This window comes from Parus major, chromosome 1, assembly GCF_001522545.3.
Source record: "Parus major isolate Abel chromosome 1, Parus_major1.1, whole genome shotgun sequence".
Lineage (NCBI taxonomy): Eukaryota > Metazoa > Chordata > Aves > Passeriformes > Paridae > Parus > Parus major.
In genome coordinates this window covers 45,683,141-45,704,056 of record NC_031768.1, presented here as the reverse complement: position 1 = coordinate 45,704,056, position 20,916 = coordinate 45,683,141, and positions in this window count along the sequence as shown.

Genomic DNA, 20,916 nt, shown 5'->3' with positions numbered 1-20,916 from the left:
TTTTGTGGCTGACTTGCACCAGCAAAAATTTAAGCTGAAAGTTCCTCATAATAAGAATAGTAGATGAAAGCTATAAAAAATAAACAAAGAATGTTGAAAAGAATAAGAATAATCCAGTGACAGGTCACAAAACCAGAATATATATCATGTCTCTATTATATTAAATAAATGGTTTCAGCTGTTTCTACAGTTTTAGTAAATCTCACTAAATAAACTTGGAAATTAAAATCTTTAAGATTGCTACTAAAGGCAAATAGAGTTCAACACATATTATGCATTCCAGTTGTTTAAAAGAAACATTTGTTTTTTTTAATCAGTGTTCAATAAAAAAAGAAAAAGAAATAAACATAACAGAAGTACTCTCACTGGAAAACTGGTCTACAAGTTTGTGACAACTGAAGCATGTGGGTAAAAGCATCTGGTTGTGAACTGAATGCTTTGTTATACTTCATTTCAGCATTAAATTGCTCTTTCCAGTGTCTGCCTGAGTCAAGCCAAACAAAATGTGTGACATGTCAAATTTGTGGCAAAGATGAGATTTTGAGGAGATAAGACTGAACAATACTATAACTGACATGTGCAAACCCACATTTCTACAAAGTGGGAGTTTTATTTCAAGCTTCTTCATTGTTATAATTGGAGCTATAAATTAAAGATAATATATAAACTACCGTTCTCCAAAGCGCTGCATTAATTTTTGCAAATTTAGTGACTTTACCGTGTTCTTATGCAAACTTTTGGTGTGGCTAAAAGACCCCAGTATTAACAGAATATGTTGATGAACCAGAGTCATTCTGGTAGGTTTACTTTTACAGGCACTTTACAAGGAGGGAGTTTCTCTTGTCTTTCCATGCCTTTCAATTTGTTATGACCTAATTACTGGAATAAAATATTTGTATTAACAAAGTTTTTTATTTTGATGAACCATATTTTGTGGTTTCCTATTTCTTTTTCAACTTTTTATGCATATGTACCTATGCATTCATTACATCTTCCTTTCCATTATTTATAGAGTCCATGACTTGTCAGGTGAATAGATAGAGCAAGTCCATCTGATTTTGATAATTCAGGAAGGCAGATTCTGCCTGTCCAACATCTTTGAAAAAATCTGCTTACTTTATATTCTTTATACTCTATATAGCATATACATATTCTTAGTATAAGGAATAGCATATTTCTTTTACTAGTATATAAGTCTCTTTATATACCTAAATAGGTGCATAAAGGTATTAATACATAACTGGGTTATTACCTGGTGTCTAGATTTCTACCCACAGTTCAAGACCTTTTGAGACATCAGCATGTTCACATTTGCATACACACATATTCTGTACCTTACAGAGTCTTAAAAAATAGCAGCATCATTGAATCACCAAGTTTACCAAGTCTGCAGAGAATAGAGATCTACAGAAGTAAATAGATGAGATTGATAATAGCAATTGTTATTTTTTTAGTTGAAGTGGTTTGTAAATTTAGGTATTATGAAGTAACGTGTTGAAGAATTTTCCTGTGACTTTATTTCCTTAAGCATGGAAGTCCTAATTTCAAGGCCAAACTGAGAGCATAAAAGCACCCTGACTGTCACTAACCGACTGGTTGTCTTCTCTATGATCTGAGTGCTAATACATGTTTAACAGCTGACCCATATATGTCAACTTAAATTTTATCTCACATCTTTGGATTTAAAAATTGTTAAAAATGTTTCCTATTTTATTCAACAGTATAAATATTGTGGGAAAAATATTTAGACAAATTCATATTGATCGTTTCAAACCTAAACAGGAACTTTTACATGAAGGAGGCATCTAGAAAATATATTGGGAGTCAAAATTAAAAAGCAGATTACACTCCTGTGAGAAATTCAGTATAAAAAAATCTATCTCCAAAGCTAAAAAATATTTCTCTGAAAAAAAAAATGCATCTTTCACTTGTGTATTTAAATACTAATAATGGTTTTTCCCTATTTACAGTTCTATAAAAATGGAAATGGTTGATATTTTTCATTGCTGTAAAAATTGTTATTACAAATTTATTGGCATTAACGTTCAGATTATTAACTCAGATATCAGTTTAAAATGAATTTAGAGTATTTAGGTGTCCGATGTCAAAGTGCAGTGGATGTATGGAGGAAATATTTTGTGCAGATCTGTAGGAAGCAAATGAACATAAAATATAAATGAAACTCACATTAGAAAAAATAAAAATACTCTGTGAAATAAAAAGAGAGAGAAAATATTATTTATTCTGACGTTCATAGGTATACCATAAATATAAGTCCTTTCTTCTGGAAGTGTCAAGAGGGTGCACTTATAATTTTTTCTAGAAGCTAGTTTGTCTGGATAATTTTTCTCAGTGCAGAATGCATTAATCAAAAAGGATTGAATATTTCTATTCGACATAGTATACAAAGTGTTACAGATCAAATTTCTTCTGTTATTTTGAAGTAAATTCTCAAGATATTCTTACTTCCTCCTCCCCTACTAAGAGAGATCTCAATTTGTTAGATACTATTCTATCACAATTTTTCCTATATTTCAAAGTACAATGACTTAATCTTAAAACAATTTAAGCAGAAAGGGGTAGGCTGGATCTGCAGTCACTTAAACACTGGAAAACCTAAATGTACTGGCTTTAATGCATTGATGAGCCAAAAAAAGATATTCCAGGTCATGCACACTTTCTGTATGCCTTTATAGCAGAAACTAAGAATAGAGATTACAGGCACAGACCCTTTGAAACGAGTCTTATCCTGAACCTTGGAAAATGAAGTTAAATTTTAAGTCTGATATATAGAAGTTTAAAAAGTAAGGTGTCTAGCAATATGCTAATGACTCAATGTTTCTCTGTTTTTTTGTCTGTAAAATCAGGATCAGTGCTTTGGATTTTCCTTTTTGTATTTCTCATGTTTTTTTATATCACAATATTATGATACTTTGGTTGGCAGATAAAGTAGTAAGAAATTAACATAAGAAGACTTTATAGCTGGTGAATGAAGCTAGATGCTTGTGAAAATGTGAAACTCTTGAGAAGAAATATTTGAGGGCCTTTAAACTGCTTGGTACTATTGGAAATTAAAATTGGCAATTTATCTTTATATACTTAGAAAGCAATACATTAAGTCAGAACAGTTTACTGGTAAAGAATCTGAATTTGAACAAAAATTGCAGTCTTTAACTCCATGGATGCTAGAGACCTCCAAAAGTAAAATAGGTGAGATTTCCCTGTACTTGTGCTCACTGACCTGCCTCTAAACATCACTCCATTTCTGGTGCACAGAGAAGGATCCAGTGCCAGAGTTATTCAAAATTGTTTGAATGTCATTGCTCTGTGCTTAATGAAAACTTCCTGCCCTTGTGCTTTTGGAGCTAATACAGGAAATCATCCGTACTACAGGCAGTACATAAAAGCTCCTGCTGCCTTTTCAGAGATTTTAACAAACACAGTATTTATGAAATGCTGAAATGAAATCAGCATATCATCAAGACATGCTTGCAACAGCTGAAGAAACCTTCAGGGAATGTTACTGGTTATAGCACCTTTAAAATGGCAACTTCTAAATTAAACTTGTCCTACAGGAGATGTCTTCAGCACAGTATTCTGACATTCTCACTTTGCTTCCTGACTGCATGGTCATTGACATTCTAGGGGTTTTGAGGGAGCGTTGTGCTGTGAGTTTTTATTATTTGCCTTTTTTTAAACTGTGCACATACAACTATACTGGGTTGTTTTCTGTTTTTTTTTCTCAAAATAGATCATACCCACATGAAAGGAAAATGGATTTTATTTTCAAGAATTAACTACTTCAGGAAAAAAAAAAAAGCCTGTAATACAGTTTAACATATCAAAAACATATCATATTAAAACAGTTTAATATATCATTATCTCTAAATACCACTCCAATGAAAATGACACATTCAAGAAGCAAAATACTGTATTACCCCTATCACAGTATTAGCTCAAAAGAGATACAAAGTCCTATACAAGCATACACATTTGCTGGTCTTGAAAAATGCTGATTTGTTTAATCAGGCAGGATAAGCACAGAGCATTATGTTATAGAATCTAAAATCAATAACAAAGAAAATCATTCCCAGCTCATTTTAGTAGAAATGTGATTTGCACCAGAATGTTAAATTAAAGTCAGAAGTGTGCTGATGCAAACAAATTTTCCTTTTTCTAATTTAGTTCAGAGAAATTAGGACTCATAGAAATTGTTAAATTTTTTTCAGAATAATTAAATAAAATCTATTGGTCAGCACATTTAGAACAATAAAAAAGAAAACACCATGGCTGTAAGTTGAATTTATAGGCCTTTGTTACCCTTGTCCTCTTTATGGTGATTTTTCCCTCTGTGGTGATGAGCAGTTAGAACTGGCAGGATTCTCTGTCACCTGCTTGAAATTTTCTGTCTCTAGAAGCATCTTTTGCTGCCATAACTCAAATGTTTGAAGCTGCATCTCTCCATGTAGGTTGCATAAAAATTCAGGAATTTTTCCAATCCATTCTTTCACTCACATGGAAGAATAATTAGCTCCTTTATAGTGGCTTAGAGTGTTAAGCAGTATCCTGCAATAAGTGAATTCTTCCAGTGTATTGACCTTGTACGAACCTGTCATTTGGTTCCAGGGAAGCAATAACCTTTACTCTCCATGAAATAATGTCTTGCTCTTGGTGTTTTTCAAGCTGTGTTTAAGACACTTCTAAAACTGGATAAAAGGAGCTTAAGCTTTGGGACTGTCTTATAAATACATTACTTCTCTGAGTGGTGAACATTTCAAAGTGCATGAGAAAAAAGATACTTTTCTCTTTCCTGGAAGAAAGAAGCTTTGTTTCTCATTTAAATCTGCACCTTTTCTCAGAATATTTCTCTTCCTTCCTGCAATCAAAACCTAAAGAAACTTGGGGGTTTGGTAATCATTAGTGAATAGTTCCCCCATCTTATTATAAAGCACACTTTGACTACTGTTCTTTCAAACAGATTTATTTTCACTTCTCACTAAGGTATAGAAGAAGATTTAAGATAATCAATGAATGAGAAATACATCATCTTTCTAAGATAAACTTGTAGTTAATTGAGGAATTAACTTACATTACATTTACTATATAGGCAGCAGCTATACATTAGACATGTCTTGTTGCCAGGCATTTTGACAAATCACTCGTAAAGTTGCTTTGTGTCTTCGTTTGAAAAGACAGGTGTCTGCTAAGGAAGGCAAAAACTTCCTTTGAAATGGAAAAACACAAACTACTCCCCCCACTTTTGAAATATTATCTTAAAATTGAGGGTCTCTCAGCCAAAAATATGGGAATAAGAGTAACACTTTTTTACTAGAAAAATTAAAATAAAAATGCAGTAGTACAAAAAAAAAAAAAAGAAACCCAAAAAACAACGCTCTGACAGAGTCAGAATGCAACCCAACACCCTGTTGTTCTGGGTGTTGGTAGCAGTCTAATTAAGTGGTGGCTGCAGGCCTCCTCCAGTGACAGATGTGGTTCTGTTGAAGCAGTGATCCTGTAGAAGGGTGTAGTTTTCCTCTGAAGGTCCAGTGATGGTACGGATGGGTCCAGTCTTCCTCTGGGAATCCAGTTGAAAAAGGATGACTGTGGTGTTCTAAATCTCAGATTATATTCAGGTAGGAATGCTTCCTCCTCCCCTGGGTGCAGCATCTCACCCTGGGATGATATAATTTTATCAGTCATGCAGTGAGGCTCAATGGCCCATTAACAGAAGAGATCCCCCTGGAGGGAGATGGGTCATGGAAGAGATAAAGAACACTGCCACACCTGGTTTTATCAGCTGCTAATAAAATACATATTTTGTTTATATATTGTATTGCAACTCAAGACATTTTGTTACAATAATAGAAAATTCATAAATTATTAACATAAGGGTGAAGGAGTTCTTCGAAAAAATCTCTCAGAACGAAATATTCAAACATTCTAACCAAGTGTGGACTTGGAAAATCATGTGTTAAATGATACAGTAAGGTAGGCTAGAATATCAAAAAAAGTGCTCACTTGAGATTTCCTGAGACAGAATAAGTATACCTTGCTATCCCTTTTCACTGCAGGGGGACACAAGTCACAGCTGATCTTTCTTATTCTATTCTGAGTCTATATATATGTAAATTGTTTTGATTTTGGCAATACAAGATTATTAACTTCTACATGTATTTTTGCTAAGTAATAATATAGAATTTTATGAAAATTTTACGGGTACTTTTTGGTGAATTGAATAGAAGGAAATACTGGAAATTGAAGTGAATTTATCTAAACTTATTCAAAACTTTAATTTAAAAAATCATATGTTACTTTAGTAAAAATAGCTGTTGATGTGATTAGAACTTTAATCTGAAGTCAGCTCCAGCTTGGTCTGAGAGATCAGTTTTTGCTGTTCAACTGACAATGATGAAAATTTTCTTTCATATGTTCTAGTTGATATTTCTTCTCAAAATTCTACTTCCCAAATATCAAGAAGTATCATTATCACCAGAACTGCAGTAGCCAAATCCTTAGGTCCAGGACTACACATACAAATGTGGGAATTCAAATACTGGAATCATTTTCTTGTTAAGGAAATCTTCAACTGGTATAAGATATTTTCTCTTTTTTATTGATTTTGACTTCTATTAAATAGAAACATTCTCAGTCTTTTCAATACGTCTAGATCTGATCAGTAAAAAATGTGTTTTCTGGAATATTTTCCTCACCATTAAATTAATTTCTAAATCATTAATGGAAATATTTAACTACATGAAACTAGCACATAACCTCAAAATATTTTATTATTAATCTTCTATAATACTGGAATGTAATAATCTAGTTTTCCTTTAGGCATTCTATATACTTTTGGACAGATGATTAAATGTTTAATCTTTATCTACAATTATTCATTTTTTGCAGTACTTTCTTGTGTGGTACTTTGTCACAAAGTTTTTGAAAGTCTATTAAAATTATGTGGACTGTTGTACCTCTGCTTAGGTTTACTTGCTTACAGTTCCTAGGAATTCTCACAAACTGATACAATTCACTTCTGTAGAAACTATAGTGATTAGTTCCCTTTGAAATCTCAAGTGTACTGAAGAATAACAAAAAGAGAATAGAAAGTTGACAAAGGATACTTTTAATGAGACTAAAAGAACTTTCTTTTTTTTCATTAATAGACTACAGAGAGATAATTAAGGAACTGACATCTATAAATTGAAAAACTCCCAAACTAGATTAACATATTAAAATAATATGCTACACAGAAATCACAAAATAATATTAGGAATTTCTCAGTGTCTTTATCACAGGTAGGCTTTCCCCTCCTCTCAATAACTGCCTTTAAATCCTTAATTTTTAAAGGCCATTTTAGTATGGATGTAAAAGTGTTAGCACACAACTTTCTAAGAAATATGAAAATAAAAAAAAGTATACCTAATTGCTAAAAATACATTAAAATAATATGGAATATTTACTTGTATTTCATAGAGAAAGATTTAGAAAATTATATCTTTACTTTCCATGTAACTCTGATTAGAAATTTTGTTTCCCAAAATATTGATAGGTGTGTTTTGATCTTCCACAGTGACAATCTGAAACTGCATCTTAATAGTTTTTACAATGTAGCTCAGCCAAAAAATTTTCCAGAATGTTATCTAGAAGTAGGACAGAGGAGAAAAGGAACTTATGAAGTAATTACAGGTAAATGAAACATGGAAAGCACATATAAAAGAAAAAAATCACACAGTAATGAAGGCTCAAAGTTGTCAGAATGACAATAAAAATCCTGCTCTTTTATAGAATATCAAAGTAATTAACTTGGTTTATCAAGGCAAGTCAGAATTCATTTGTTTAACCTTTACTTTATAAATCTGTACACTATTGTCACACTATATTAGGAACAGCAAAGTACTACACAGACTCTCTGAACTGGTTGCCTAAGAGAACAAGTTTTATTATTCCTGATCTTCATTTATAGATAGGTCCAAGAAGGCCCGAGAGGTAAAACTCTCAGTGGTCATTAAACAAAAACATCACCATCGTTGGTCAATTGGGAACACCATCCCTTGACTGTTTCTTGCAAGTAAACAAGAAGGATCTAAACAACACCTGAAAAGATTGTTGTCTTTCTCCAAGGACTGTTTGGACTCCTCCTTATGCTTTCCCAGGCCAGAGTGAGAACCTTGCGTGATTTAGTTCCACACAGGCTCTGTGGTCCCTGCTTTCAGCATCCATACACTATAATTTCATCAGTCCTGTAGTTTTTCTACTGAATTAATTGAACCTAAGGTCAAAGAATTGACAACACTTCTCATTATGCACTGGGTATTTGTTTTTCAAAATAAGCCTCCAAGATACAAATAGAACTTGACACATGCATGTGGTTTATATGTGTCTCTGTTAAAAGACAACAGAGGCTTGTGTGTTCTGCAGGATAATTTCTTTCAGTCACCGTATCAACCCAGAGAAACTCACTTTAACGTTTAGTCAGCGTAAAACAAAATGGTTTCACTCAGCTTAAGTATCAGAAATATTCTGTCTCAAGATGAAACAAGCAAAAGACTAAATTGAAAATTCCTAGCTGTGAGCCTTCTAGAGAAAACCATAATATGAGAAGATCAGTCTTTTTTGTCAGCAGCTTTATTGGTTTTCCTTTATTATTTGATCCATTTAGATATGCTCCATAAACTTTCTTTAGAGTGTCTCTTACTTGTTCACGTGCCTTCTTCCTTCCTTTGGTTCTGGAGTATAAAGTTCATGTTGTACCCCTAGAGACGTGGAACACATATAATTATCTTCTATGATGATACCATCAAAAACAAATTATTTTTTGTGTGTAGAAAAAAAAATCCCCAAATTAAAATATTTAAAACTAAGTTTTAGATAAGAGTACATTGATGATATAAGTTTTGAAGATATTATTGGTGAGACTATTAATAAAATGCTGTGATCAATATTCCTAAAATTAAATTAATTCAAAAGTTGGAAAGATTTCAAAGAGCAGATCAAATTTATCTCAGGGTATTAGAACCATCTGGGAAAGATATCTAGTTCCACTGTCTTCTCAGATTTTGTAGATTTAATTTAAAAGATGAAGAGGTATAAATTCCTTTTAAGAGAGAAATGAGAAAGAGAATATAGTATCCCAAAAACTGAAACATGAAAAATACATTACTAGAATAAAATATTTTACCAGTGACAGTAAGTAATCGTAAGTGAAAAGGAAATAGAATATTAACCTTTTTTATCATTAAAAAGAAAATAGTATCAAGAACATACTGATAGTCAGTGAGAACGTCCTTGTCTTCAAAATTATAGCTCTGTTTCCACCTAGGAAGAAAAAACTTCAATAGGTAGTTATGAAGAGTTTGAAGAACTAGTGAAAACTTCCAGTGCTTGAGAGACAACATATTTTGATGCTTCTGAGTGAAACTAATTATTTCCTAGTTAATGTGTATCATAGGAAATTAGGACACGCAATCAGAAATTGCGTGGTTTAAATCCAAGAGTAAATGAAATTCAGAACTAGAAAAGCTATTTATTTCTGTTTCCATGTATGTTAAAAAATAAATTAGTTCATAAAGATTCAACAGATTGTGATCCTTTCTAAGTGATGGCTCTTAAAATAACATTCATATTGCTCTATATGGTATATTGCCAACAAAATTAAAACCATGTCAGCTGTAGTATTACAATATTTTATTGGAAAATCTATGAAAGCTTTACTGAGTATTTAATTTTTGGAAGATTGTATGACCTTGAAATTCATACTTCTGCTCTTAGCTCTAAATAGATAATGGAATTTCCTTCTGGATATATTTTAAAGACCAGTTCAGGGAAAAGAGGGGATTTTCAAAACAAATTCTGTCAATAATACTCCACTCACTAAATTTAAATACATTTAAACCTTCCTGTAAGACAATGAGAGCAGATTTTCTTTTCTAGTTCAGGTATCATCAACACATTTAATGCAGTTCCAAATGTGAATTTTTTATCATCACTGTTAGTTCTTGAACTAGAAAGAACAGAGTTTAACTGTTATAGAAAAACTGTTTTTATTTTAAAATATCTGTCATTTCATATTTGTATTATAGAAGAATATGATAGTGTGACCGTGAAACAAGCAAATTCTAATGATGTATTAATAGAAATCAGAAAGAACTCTAGCATTAGGAAATTAACATGAGAAATGGAAGACAAAGGTTCAAACCTTAGTTCTGAATAGTCAGTGTAAATTCAGAAAATTTTATATTAAAGTTCTCATATTTAGATCTATATTTTTCATTGATTTTATATATAAAATTGTAACAAAGTATTAATTCTTTAGAGATAGCAGAAGAAAACTAAATCTCAGAATATTACATGGAAGACCTTTTCTCTAACTGAAAACTTTGCTGAATAATGTCACACATCTTTTCATTAAACTTATCAAATTGTCTTATTATTTAAATACACACTGCTTTATCTGGCCAAATATTGGATTTTCCATCATACTAATTGACAGAGAAGTCCTGACTGGTATAAATTTTCAGCTAGAAATAATATAAAAAGAAATCATGATCAAACAGGAGAAAATTTTTTAGCAATTTTCTGATGAAAAAGCTCTCATTCTTGTGTAGTTTTTCAGATACCACTAGAAAGGAAACAAGGTATACTATGCATAATTCATCTAGGAAAGAGTGGAATATAATTCTACTCTATTAGCAGTAATTTAGATTCTGATTAATAAAAATTATTCTAGCAATAAATTAAATGTAATGAACTGTACACATTCAATTTCTTAAGAAATCCTGTGTTCTCTATCTCATGACATTCAATTTATAGCAAAGATATTTATATTTTAATGCCCTAACTAAATAAAATGCTTCTGTATTTTAGGATAAAGCTTTAAGCAGAGTGTGCACTGTTTCACTAGGAAAAGTTTTGTCTAGCTAATTCATTAATGAAAGTCACAAAGTTATAAAAAGCTGCTATTGTCATGGTTTAACCTCAGCCAGCAGCCAAGCCCCAGGCAGCTGCTCTCTCACTCCCCCACTAGCAGATAATTGAAAAGTACAAGCTAGAAGACTGCGGGCTGAGATAAAGGCAGTTTAATAGGGAGAGAACACAAGTAAAGCAAAAAAGGAAATGAATTCACTGCTTCCCATGAGCATGCAGGGCCTCTCCAGGAGAGCTGGGCCCCATCACACATAATGGCGACTTGGGAAGACAAATACTATCGCCCCAGAAGTCCCTTTCTTCCTTCTTACCCCCTCACTTTATATACTGAGCATGGTTCCATGAGGTCTGGAATGTCCTTTTGGTCAGTTGGGGTGACCTGTCCCAGCTGTGTCTCCTCCCAGTCTCCCATGCACCCCTGGCCCCCTCACGAGCGTGGCAATACAAAAAGCAGGAAAGGCCTTGGCTCTGTGTAAGCTCAGCTCAGCAATAACAAAAACATCTCTGTATTATCAAACCTGTGTTCAGCACAAATCCAAATCACAGCCCCATACCAGCCACCATGAGGAAAATTAATTCTCCCGGAGTCAAAAGCACCACATCCTTTTAGAAGTTGTGGGATTTTTTGTGGTGACTTCACATACAGTGTAGAGGAAAAAGCTCCACACTGCCAGCTTTTTCTCATCTCTTTTACCTTCCAAAATCAGTATTCTGGATATTTGTATTAAATGTATAAAACAGCCTTTCAATACTCATGAATTTGTTAGCATTTTGTGAGGAAGACTTATAGAAAAAGAAATCTTTTAAATGTCAGAATTAATGAGAAGTTAAAGTGTCAAATGTGACAGCACTCAAAAATTATGTGTTTCCTTGTCTGCTTTTCCTGTATCAGTATGTAAGTGGTACTATTTTTCATTCAGTGCATTAAATACTTTAATTAACTTTAAGAGCTGTTTGTCTCTATTTGAAAATAATTATTTTTTTTCTGCATTTCTTCAATATTTTTTTTTCTGCATTTCTTCAATATTTTTTGTATGGAAAGTTATGAGACCCTTGGAGTTCTGTTCAAATGAATGCTGTGGGACTTCCTAGGCTCTGGCTGTAAGTCTGTAAGTCAATAGGTTCAGGGCTGACACTGTGCCAGTAAAACACCAATTAAACTCTCTGTTCCACAAATGGTATTATGAATTTCTTGACCCTCAGCAAAACTTTCCTACTCTCTTCCATCCTTTCTTATCTGAGAAAAAGCAAAAGTAGTATCTGCAAATGTATGAAGGCAGTAATCCTGCTGTACTCTTCCTGCAAGCATTCTTTTCTTCTGGAAAAAAAAAGAAATCCTGTTATGAATGTCATCTACTTATTCCTTCTGAGATAATGCAAAAATTACTCCTAATCTGAAACTCACTGGTTTACAGTTGCCATGAAATGGCACATGCTTATTTTTCTGCCCTCAACTACCTTAAGTTTCCAGAGAATTTTTACATCACCAAAAAATATACACAGGCTTACACATGCTTACGTGTTCTTTTTTTCAAGGTGTGCAAGAGGCACAAGAAACGTCTATTTTATAACAGTTGGCCAAAATAATATTCAAACACATTAATTTTTCAATGAATTCTGCTCTCCAAAAGGCTCTGTACAACACCCTCTATGTAGCTGCTCACATTCCCTTGGTCAGACATAGCCCAAATCTAGTTTCTCATCAATCACAGTCCCAAGTGTCACATTATTTTAATCACACAGCCATAATGATTAGATTTTATCTTTTCCCAAGCTTTAAAAGTTTTAGGCACCAGCCTAAAATTGCTGTAGAAATTGTGCTTTTACATACATAACATGTATAACTATAATATTGGAATGATTTTAAGCAGCTTAGCTGTCAAAACTGCCTCTATATCTTCAGCATATGTTGAAGCAATCCTCTGAAGAAGGTGCGTAAGTTCTACATGTAATTGATGGACAGTAGTGGGTGTACTGGAAGATTTGCAGACACTGAGCACCACATTTAAACTGGCCCAATTTCTTCCTGGAGATTCTGGAATACATATAATCATAAAAGGTAAGGGTCAGAGGGTCAGCAGTTATTATACAGCTGAGCATATGGTACAAATTAAAAAAAGGAAAAAAACTAAGACACCCCCCCCAGAAAAAAATAACCCACTTGTAAGAGTTTTTGGTTTAAGTTTTGTGCCCAAGTATGACAGCTGGCCTAATAAAAAATACTGACTCTCCATTTTACCTTACTCTGAGAATGCAAATGGGGTATTGTGATAGTTTTCCCACTGAGAAAGGATTGTCCCAGGGATAGTCTTATCCTTTAAAAATCCTCTTAATAACTTCTGGTTCCCAAGATAAGGCAGTCAAGTCAGAATCTATTAATATTTAAAATTTCTATTGACAAAGTAAAAGATGATTTCTATAACAATCATCTTTGAAGAAATTAAGTAATCTTTGATTGAATTAATTTGCTTATACAGAAATAATGCTTTCAGTATATTAATTAACTAAATGTTGCTTTCGGGGTGCAGCACTAATAAATTTTGTACTTTTCATTATGTGATTAACGTAAAAATGCAGGTAGGCAGTCATTCATATTTTAATTTACATTATTGTTAATAAAAATCTAATTAGAGTAATTTAAAATTAAAAAAAGATTAGTTATATAATCCACAACTGAATCCTTTAACTTTATTTTATGAGAACAATAATTCAATTCTTATTTGTTTTTCCTTTTAATGTGAACAATATTAAGGATTTCCCTGTTTTTCAGTAAAAAATATGAGGTTTGGGGTGTATGGGAGGTGAACTACTAAAAACCGCTGTTTCTAGTAATCCTGGAATTCTCCAGAAAAAACCCATACCAATATTGACCCAACTAGAGTAGTTACATGTCATATTATTTTTTTATTTAAAAAAAAAGACAACCCAACATGGTGGTGTTTTTAATTGGTTTGGTTACTCAGCAGGGTCAAGTGCCTTGTGGCAAGAGAAAGCATGGATGAAAACAACAGACATATGGCTCATTGGAGGAAATAGAAACTTGGCAAGGCTACAGGATCAAGGTGAAGGTTGAAAATGTAATGAATATGAGGGAGAAAGAGCTAAAATATTTCTGAATTTACCTACAAAGAGTATGAAATATTAAAAGGGCAGAGAGGCTTGTCATGGAGCAGAAAATTGAAATGAGAAAGGGAGTCATGGCAGAGTTGAATCAAAAAAACTGTAAAACTGTACTGAACAAGAAAGGAAACCTGTCATTTTATGGTAGCCTACAACTTGATTTTCACTCAGATAAACCAGGAGAATGTGCATGAGCCCATGTGGTCTGAGAATTGTTACAGAAACGACCTCCTGTAATTTTCCTGTTAATGAACAGATTAAAGAATGTTTTCTTCCAGATTATTTGCCAAGATTTTTGTTTGTTTGTTTGGGGTTTTTTTAACTGTTTAATCTTCAGAGGAACTTTATTTGGGGAAGGTGTACGAGAACCATGAAGGAATGGGAACCACAGATAGGCAAAAATATTATTTTATAGCAATATATTATGCATAGATTTAAATTCTCTTGGATACATATCTGCATAAATTTTAGAGTTCTTTTAGTGAGGTAGACTGTAGATACTTAGGACATGATGAACTAGCATTTTCCCTAAGGCTTAAAGAAAGAAGAAAGAAACAAGCAAGCAATTTCTGTATTTTTTGCTTATTTTTATATTTCAGATAAATAGCATGTTAGGATTTATTAGACAGTTGCACAGACCAAGGATAGATTTTGAGAGCTCCGAAGTCATGCAAAGTTTATTTGATTTATTTGTAATATACATGAGGCAAGTTAAAGTCCCTGCTTTCTTGCTTCCTATCAATGACTCTTTGGTCTTCACATCCCAAAGCATTTTAAATTATGAAAGTGAATGCTTTCCCTTTTCTTTCAGCTAAGAGAGAAGGAATGTCAGATCTGAGATCTTTGATGGTCAAGTATAGACAGTGCTTTTTGCTTATTTTTAAGCCAGACATTAATTTTTTCTTCTTCCCCTGAACTTTGTGTTTTTCAAATTTACTTTTTTCTCACTGATGACTTAAGAAAACCAATATTTACCCAGTTCCAATAAAAATCAAGAGCATATGTATGAGGGAAGGATAATTATTCTATGTGTAGTCTTGTACTGAATGTTAAGAACTTTGGCTGGAAAAACCTAAACCAAAACCAAAACCAATCATATAAAAACAACAAAATCCTCAAAATAACAACAAACAAAAAAACCTCCACAATAACGGCAAAAAAATGCAAACAAACAAAAACAGAAAAAGCCAAACCACAAAGTCCTTTTCTAAACAAGAACAAATGATAAAAATAGGAAGTAAGTATTTTGCCAATGACAATGTGTAAAGCCAAAACAAATTAATCCTGATCTTTATTTGTGTACATTTATATGGACCCCATTGAGACATCTGTTTGTGTAATGATAACGAAGAGAAGCTGCATAAAGCATAAGGGACACTTCTACCTAAAGCATCATACCATTTTTGTGCATAGATTCCACTTAAAATCATTTGCATAACAGAAATTTCAGAGCAATATATAACATTTATAGACACATTTATCAGGTTTGTTTTATTTCTATATGCAGTAGAATGCCAGCATTTGAAAGTGGATCAGCTTTAAAATGTTTTTAAAGCCATGTGCAGAGTTCTAGGACCTGTGATACACAAATTATTGTCCCTGAAGCCAACAACAATTTAAATGGGAATGTGTAAAATTCCAGTTCTTAAGCTTGACCTTGAACTAGCACTACACTTGTTTCAATAACTATGGCTGAAAATGGGATCAGCTTGAAGACCATGACAGAGATCAGCCAGGAAATCATAAAGCCACATGACACTGAGTGGAAATACATTCCAGATTTGTTAGAGGAGGTAAGGAAAAATCTCTTTTCTGAAGCAAAAAGTGCAAATCACTGCAAGGTTAAATCTGACAATACACATCAGCTGATTTAGCACATCATTTGTAAAATTATCTATTGTTAAAGTTTAAAAACCCAGTTTTGCATATTTAGGAAAGCCTCTGTATTCATTTGTTTATCTCAGGCTATAGATTGGCACCAGCATAGCAGAAACCTGCACAGCTTCTTTTATTTATTTGCTTCATTCATTACCAAAATAAGGATGGAGGAAGAAAAGCATTTCAGTCTCTTGCCCATCATTATTATTGTTATTATTATTGCTGTTATAAAAAAATCCCTTTTAATATATTTCTTGCTATGTTAAACTAGACTATAAATTACAAAATAACTCCCAATAAGTCCCCAACCATCCCAAAACTATGTACATATAAAATACATAGTGAATATATATTTGTAGTTCACATATGCATACAATGGTTTGTACATAAGTATAAATATATATATATAAATATTTCCTAGAAATGTTTTCAATTCATTTCTGTCAAAAAGACTGGAAAAGTACTATTATTAAAACCAAATTATAAAAATTCTGTTATTTGTCAGATTTCGATTTTCATGGCAAAAATTGGTATAGTATTCCTTATTCTAGTAAAATGTTGATGTTAATTTCTTGTAATTTATTCAGAAATAATTAAATTCTATCTTTCAATATCTGTGTGGCCTCACATAAACAAACATAAAATTATGAACCATAAAGAAAACACAGACAATATAAATTGACATATTTTAAAACTTTTTTTTTTCCTGAAACAATTATTTTCATGTGTAAAATAAATGTAAAACATCTATCTAATAGTCAGAATTATTATGAAATTACATATATACAAATGTGCATCTACATTAAATGCAAAAATTTTAAAACTTTAAAATTTATTTCCATTTCTTGTATTTTTCTTCATTAATTTTTCCTGTTCTCCCAAACCTGAATTTGTTATTTAAAATCATTGTATTCAAACTGTTTGTACTTTCCTTAGCTTACTTTACTATGAGATATGTGAAGTAACTAACATGCAATGTTTTTTTAGTAGCAATTCTGAAGAAAATGTTAGGCTGGGTCACCACTAATATAATCTAAAAATTTTCTTCTAGAGACCACTATTACATAGTTTGGAGGATAAAAATGTTCCAGTAAATGTAATTTTAAAGTTAGCATTTATTTAGAAAGATTGTATTTGTGTCACTTTGGGAAGTTGTACAATTTTAGACCTCTGATGTTTGAATTCTGAATTCATTACCTATACACACGCTTGTAAGAATTGTTTAAAGACCTTGAGGACCAAGAATGTTCCTAACACATTCAAACATCTTGATATTTTGTTTATCTTAGCATGCAGCACCACCTCTTGAGACACTTTATTGATCTGCTGATTTTCAAAATTTAAAAAGTGTCCCACTACAAAAAAAAAATAAATCTAAGCTCTACAATGTATGCCAGATAAGATGCCCCAAAATAAAAGCACTACCTGATGTTTTTATTTACATTTATTTATGGGTTTATCTTGGTCTCTTTTTTTTTGTTCAGGCATCAAAATACAACTAAAATTTATGAGACAAAATTGGATAAAAGCAAAAAAAGACTTGGGAGCTCCTAGCAGGTTTTCCTTGCTGTCACCACAGCTATGTCAAGCCAAAACAAACACCATCTACAAGATGACATTTGAAATGGGTAAATCTTGAAGTTGTCTCAACAAATAATATATAACAATTTAAATGCATAAAATACATTGATTTTCAAATATGATGATGAGAACATTTGCAAACATAAGTAAAATCATAGAAACTTAGCATCAACATCTTTATTGGAAAGACTATTTTTTTCAATGACTGCAACAATGTTGCAGATCATACTTGTCAATCACAATACATTAAACTGAACATTTAAAATGAAATGTGATGTCACAACATTTGACAGTAATAATAAGTACAGCAACAAGAAGATTTTTATTAACATTTTATTATTTTCTAATTTTACTATAAACAGACTTTGAGAGACGTCACTGAAGAATGGCTAATATAAAAGAACATGAAAAATAATGTCATAATTATCTTAATTTTTCAGAATTTTCACACTTACAATTTTTTATTTGACAAATATTTCATAAATATGAATTGAAAATATGTTTTTTAATTCCTCAAATGAACAGCAGTTGTAAGAAAGAGGACAGGAAAGAGTTAAACATATTGTTCTATATTTATATTCACAATTATAAAAATATTGAAATTATGTTCTCTTTTAAAGATGGATAGTTATTAATAACCATGGGAAATCTATTCCTAAATTTAGCCCACTAAAAGTTAGGCACCTAACCTAAGGTAGGTGTCTATAAGGTTAGTGACTACTTAATAAATTTTATTTTTTAATTGCTAAACATCCTGTATGCTGCATATCCATCTTATATATCGATTTCCATGTTGGAAATTCCTCTGCAAAGTTAAATGAAACTAATTCTGTCCCTACTCTCTTAGGATGCGTAAATATTTATAAAATACAATTTGAAATAAGAGCAGTTAAAGAAAACATGCATTCAATCTTTATAGCTTGAATTCTTTGGTCAAATCAACTGAACTTTCTTTAACCATGCTGTGTGGGATTCATCTGATCACGTGTAAATGTGTGAAATAGCTTTCTAAGGAAGCCTGGCTCACTTTTCTCTGAAGCATATACCACTACTCTTCATTCAACCATGAAATCTTGGTTTAAAGTGAGAAATTTAATTTTCAGACATGAAAACCTTCATTAAATAATTCTTGTCAAAAATGGACAAGAACATGACAAAAACATATTGCAAAAATCTTTGGAGGAATTGCCTATTGTTTTCCTGAATTTCACCATTTAATCAGACTTAACTAATAGCTGTATTAATAAAACATTCATGTCTCACATGTCAACATCATTCTTTAAAATCTGGTGTTGCATAGTTTTGATATTATCATAGTTCTTGATTAGCTTGAAATGGTTGTTCATATGTATTCAACTAGCTCATTAATATGAACACCAGTCAGAAACAAAATAGTTGCATCAAGGAATTTAGAAGACACAGATATAGATTGCAGAAGTTAAATCCTGTGATCACAACTGGTATGAAAGGTTCTGTTACTGTTCATGGTTATGGCTGTGGCATATTCTTAAGGTGGTTTGCCCTCACTAAAATGTTACAATCATGGAAATGCCCATCATCTTTTTGTTCACTGAGGAAAGATGTAGCTGACTTGAAGTCAGCTGTCAAGAAATCCCTAGAATTGTGAAATGAATGGCTAAAAGGAAAGCTTTAGATTGAGCATATGAAAAAAAAGTTTCTTCCAGTCCCTAATTCAGTTTTTAATTTTATTATGGATAGTATTAGAAAAAGTATTTTGATCTAAAATAATTATTTTTTGTCATTAATAACAAAGAGACTTTTTCTTGAACTTGTTTCAACAATTATTTGAGTGCCTGCACAAAATCAAGAATACTTATCCAAAATAGATGGAAATCCTATTTTAGTGTCTAAATACATTTCTGTGTGAGGAACATTCTCATGACTGAAATATTAAAATCAGGAATGCTATTCATAGCATTTGCAGTTAGAACTGAATTGGGACAAGGGGAATGAAAGTTCTTTTTGTCAAGGAAGGTTTTATTGTTTGGACTCTATTACCATCCAAAATGTGTAACTGTAAATTCCCAAAACACATTAAAGAGGAAGTTAACCAATGCATGAAGCAGTAGTTTACTTATTTTCATCTGAAAAATAAAACCTATAGTGTTCAAATCTGTGATTTACTATGATGCTCAAACTTAAAATATAAAATATCTACAGAATTTACAAGTTGCAGAGGAAAAATTGTTTTCCTCTGAAAAACCTTTAACCAATATGGGAGAGCACTCCTGTAGATCTCACAGTTTTTTGGTGAAAAGGCCAGCTATACAGAAGTGAACCTTGTGAATTTAAAAACTATGAAAGTTCAGATGAAAAAGATATGAGCAGAACTGTATGAGAACAATTGGTAAATATTTAAGACTTTCCCAAGCTAATAAATATCTGGAATTGGTAACTTTAGTGTAAAAATAAATAGTGAAAACATACAAGCAAAAAAATCTATACTTCCTGCGAAGCAAATGGAAATAGGATATAAAATATAAATGACACCTCTTTCCCCCTACATAGAGGCCTTCAGCATATACAGACAGAAAAACATGAAGGTTTTATAAATAAATAATAAACCAGAATCTAGAGGAGAATGTGAATAGGGAAAGGAATATGAAAATGCAGTAAGAATTTTCCAGAACAATGCTGCATTACTTAATTTAACACAATTCCCCAACTGCATACTAAAATAGTTGAAAATAATAAAGCTACTTATAAAAACATATATTTATTTTATTTTAGTTATTTAATTTTTTAAAAAATATATTAACTAACACAGTGTGGAGAGTTCAACCCGACTGGCTGACAGACCCCAGCCCAGCTGCTTTCCTAGTCCCCTTCTCCAAGGGAGGTAGTGGTGAGGAACAAAATGCAAAAGCTTGTGGGTCAAAATAATTCATAATTCAAACTTACCACCAGGGGCAAAACCGACAAAGCTTGGGGAAAATTAGGTTAATTTATTTCCAGTTAAAAGTAGAGATGAATAGTGATAAAGTAAAAAATAAAAACACCCTCCTTTCTTCACCATGTCAACTTCATTCCTTGCTTCCTGACTCTTCTGTTTCCCCTACCCTTACCTCCAGCAGAGAATGGGTGGCCTGATCAGTCCATAACAGGACCTTTTCTGCATCTCCCTCCTCCTCACACCTGTGGCTCCTTTGCAAAACCAACTGGCATCAGTCCTTGCCACCTTCTCCCAAAGTTTATCCCTGCAGCCCCCAACATGCAGGACTTGACACATGGACCCAATATGTAGTCAGAGGTGGCAGTGACATAACATGAATGAATGTCTGTGAAAAAACAGGGGGCAGCCTCTAGGCTGCTGTCTGGAACCTGGACAAAGGACTAGTGGGTCTACTTGTTAATTGCCAATTTAGTATGTATCAAAAGTTTTCTTTTAAATTT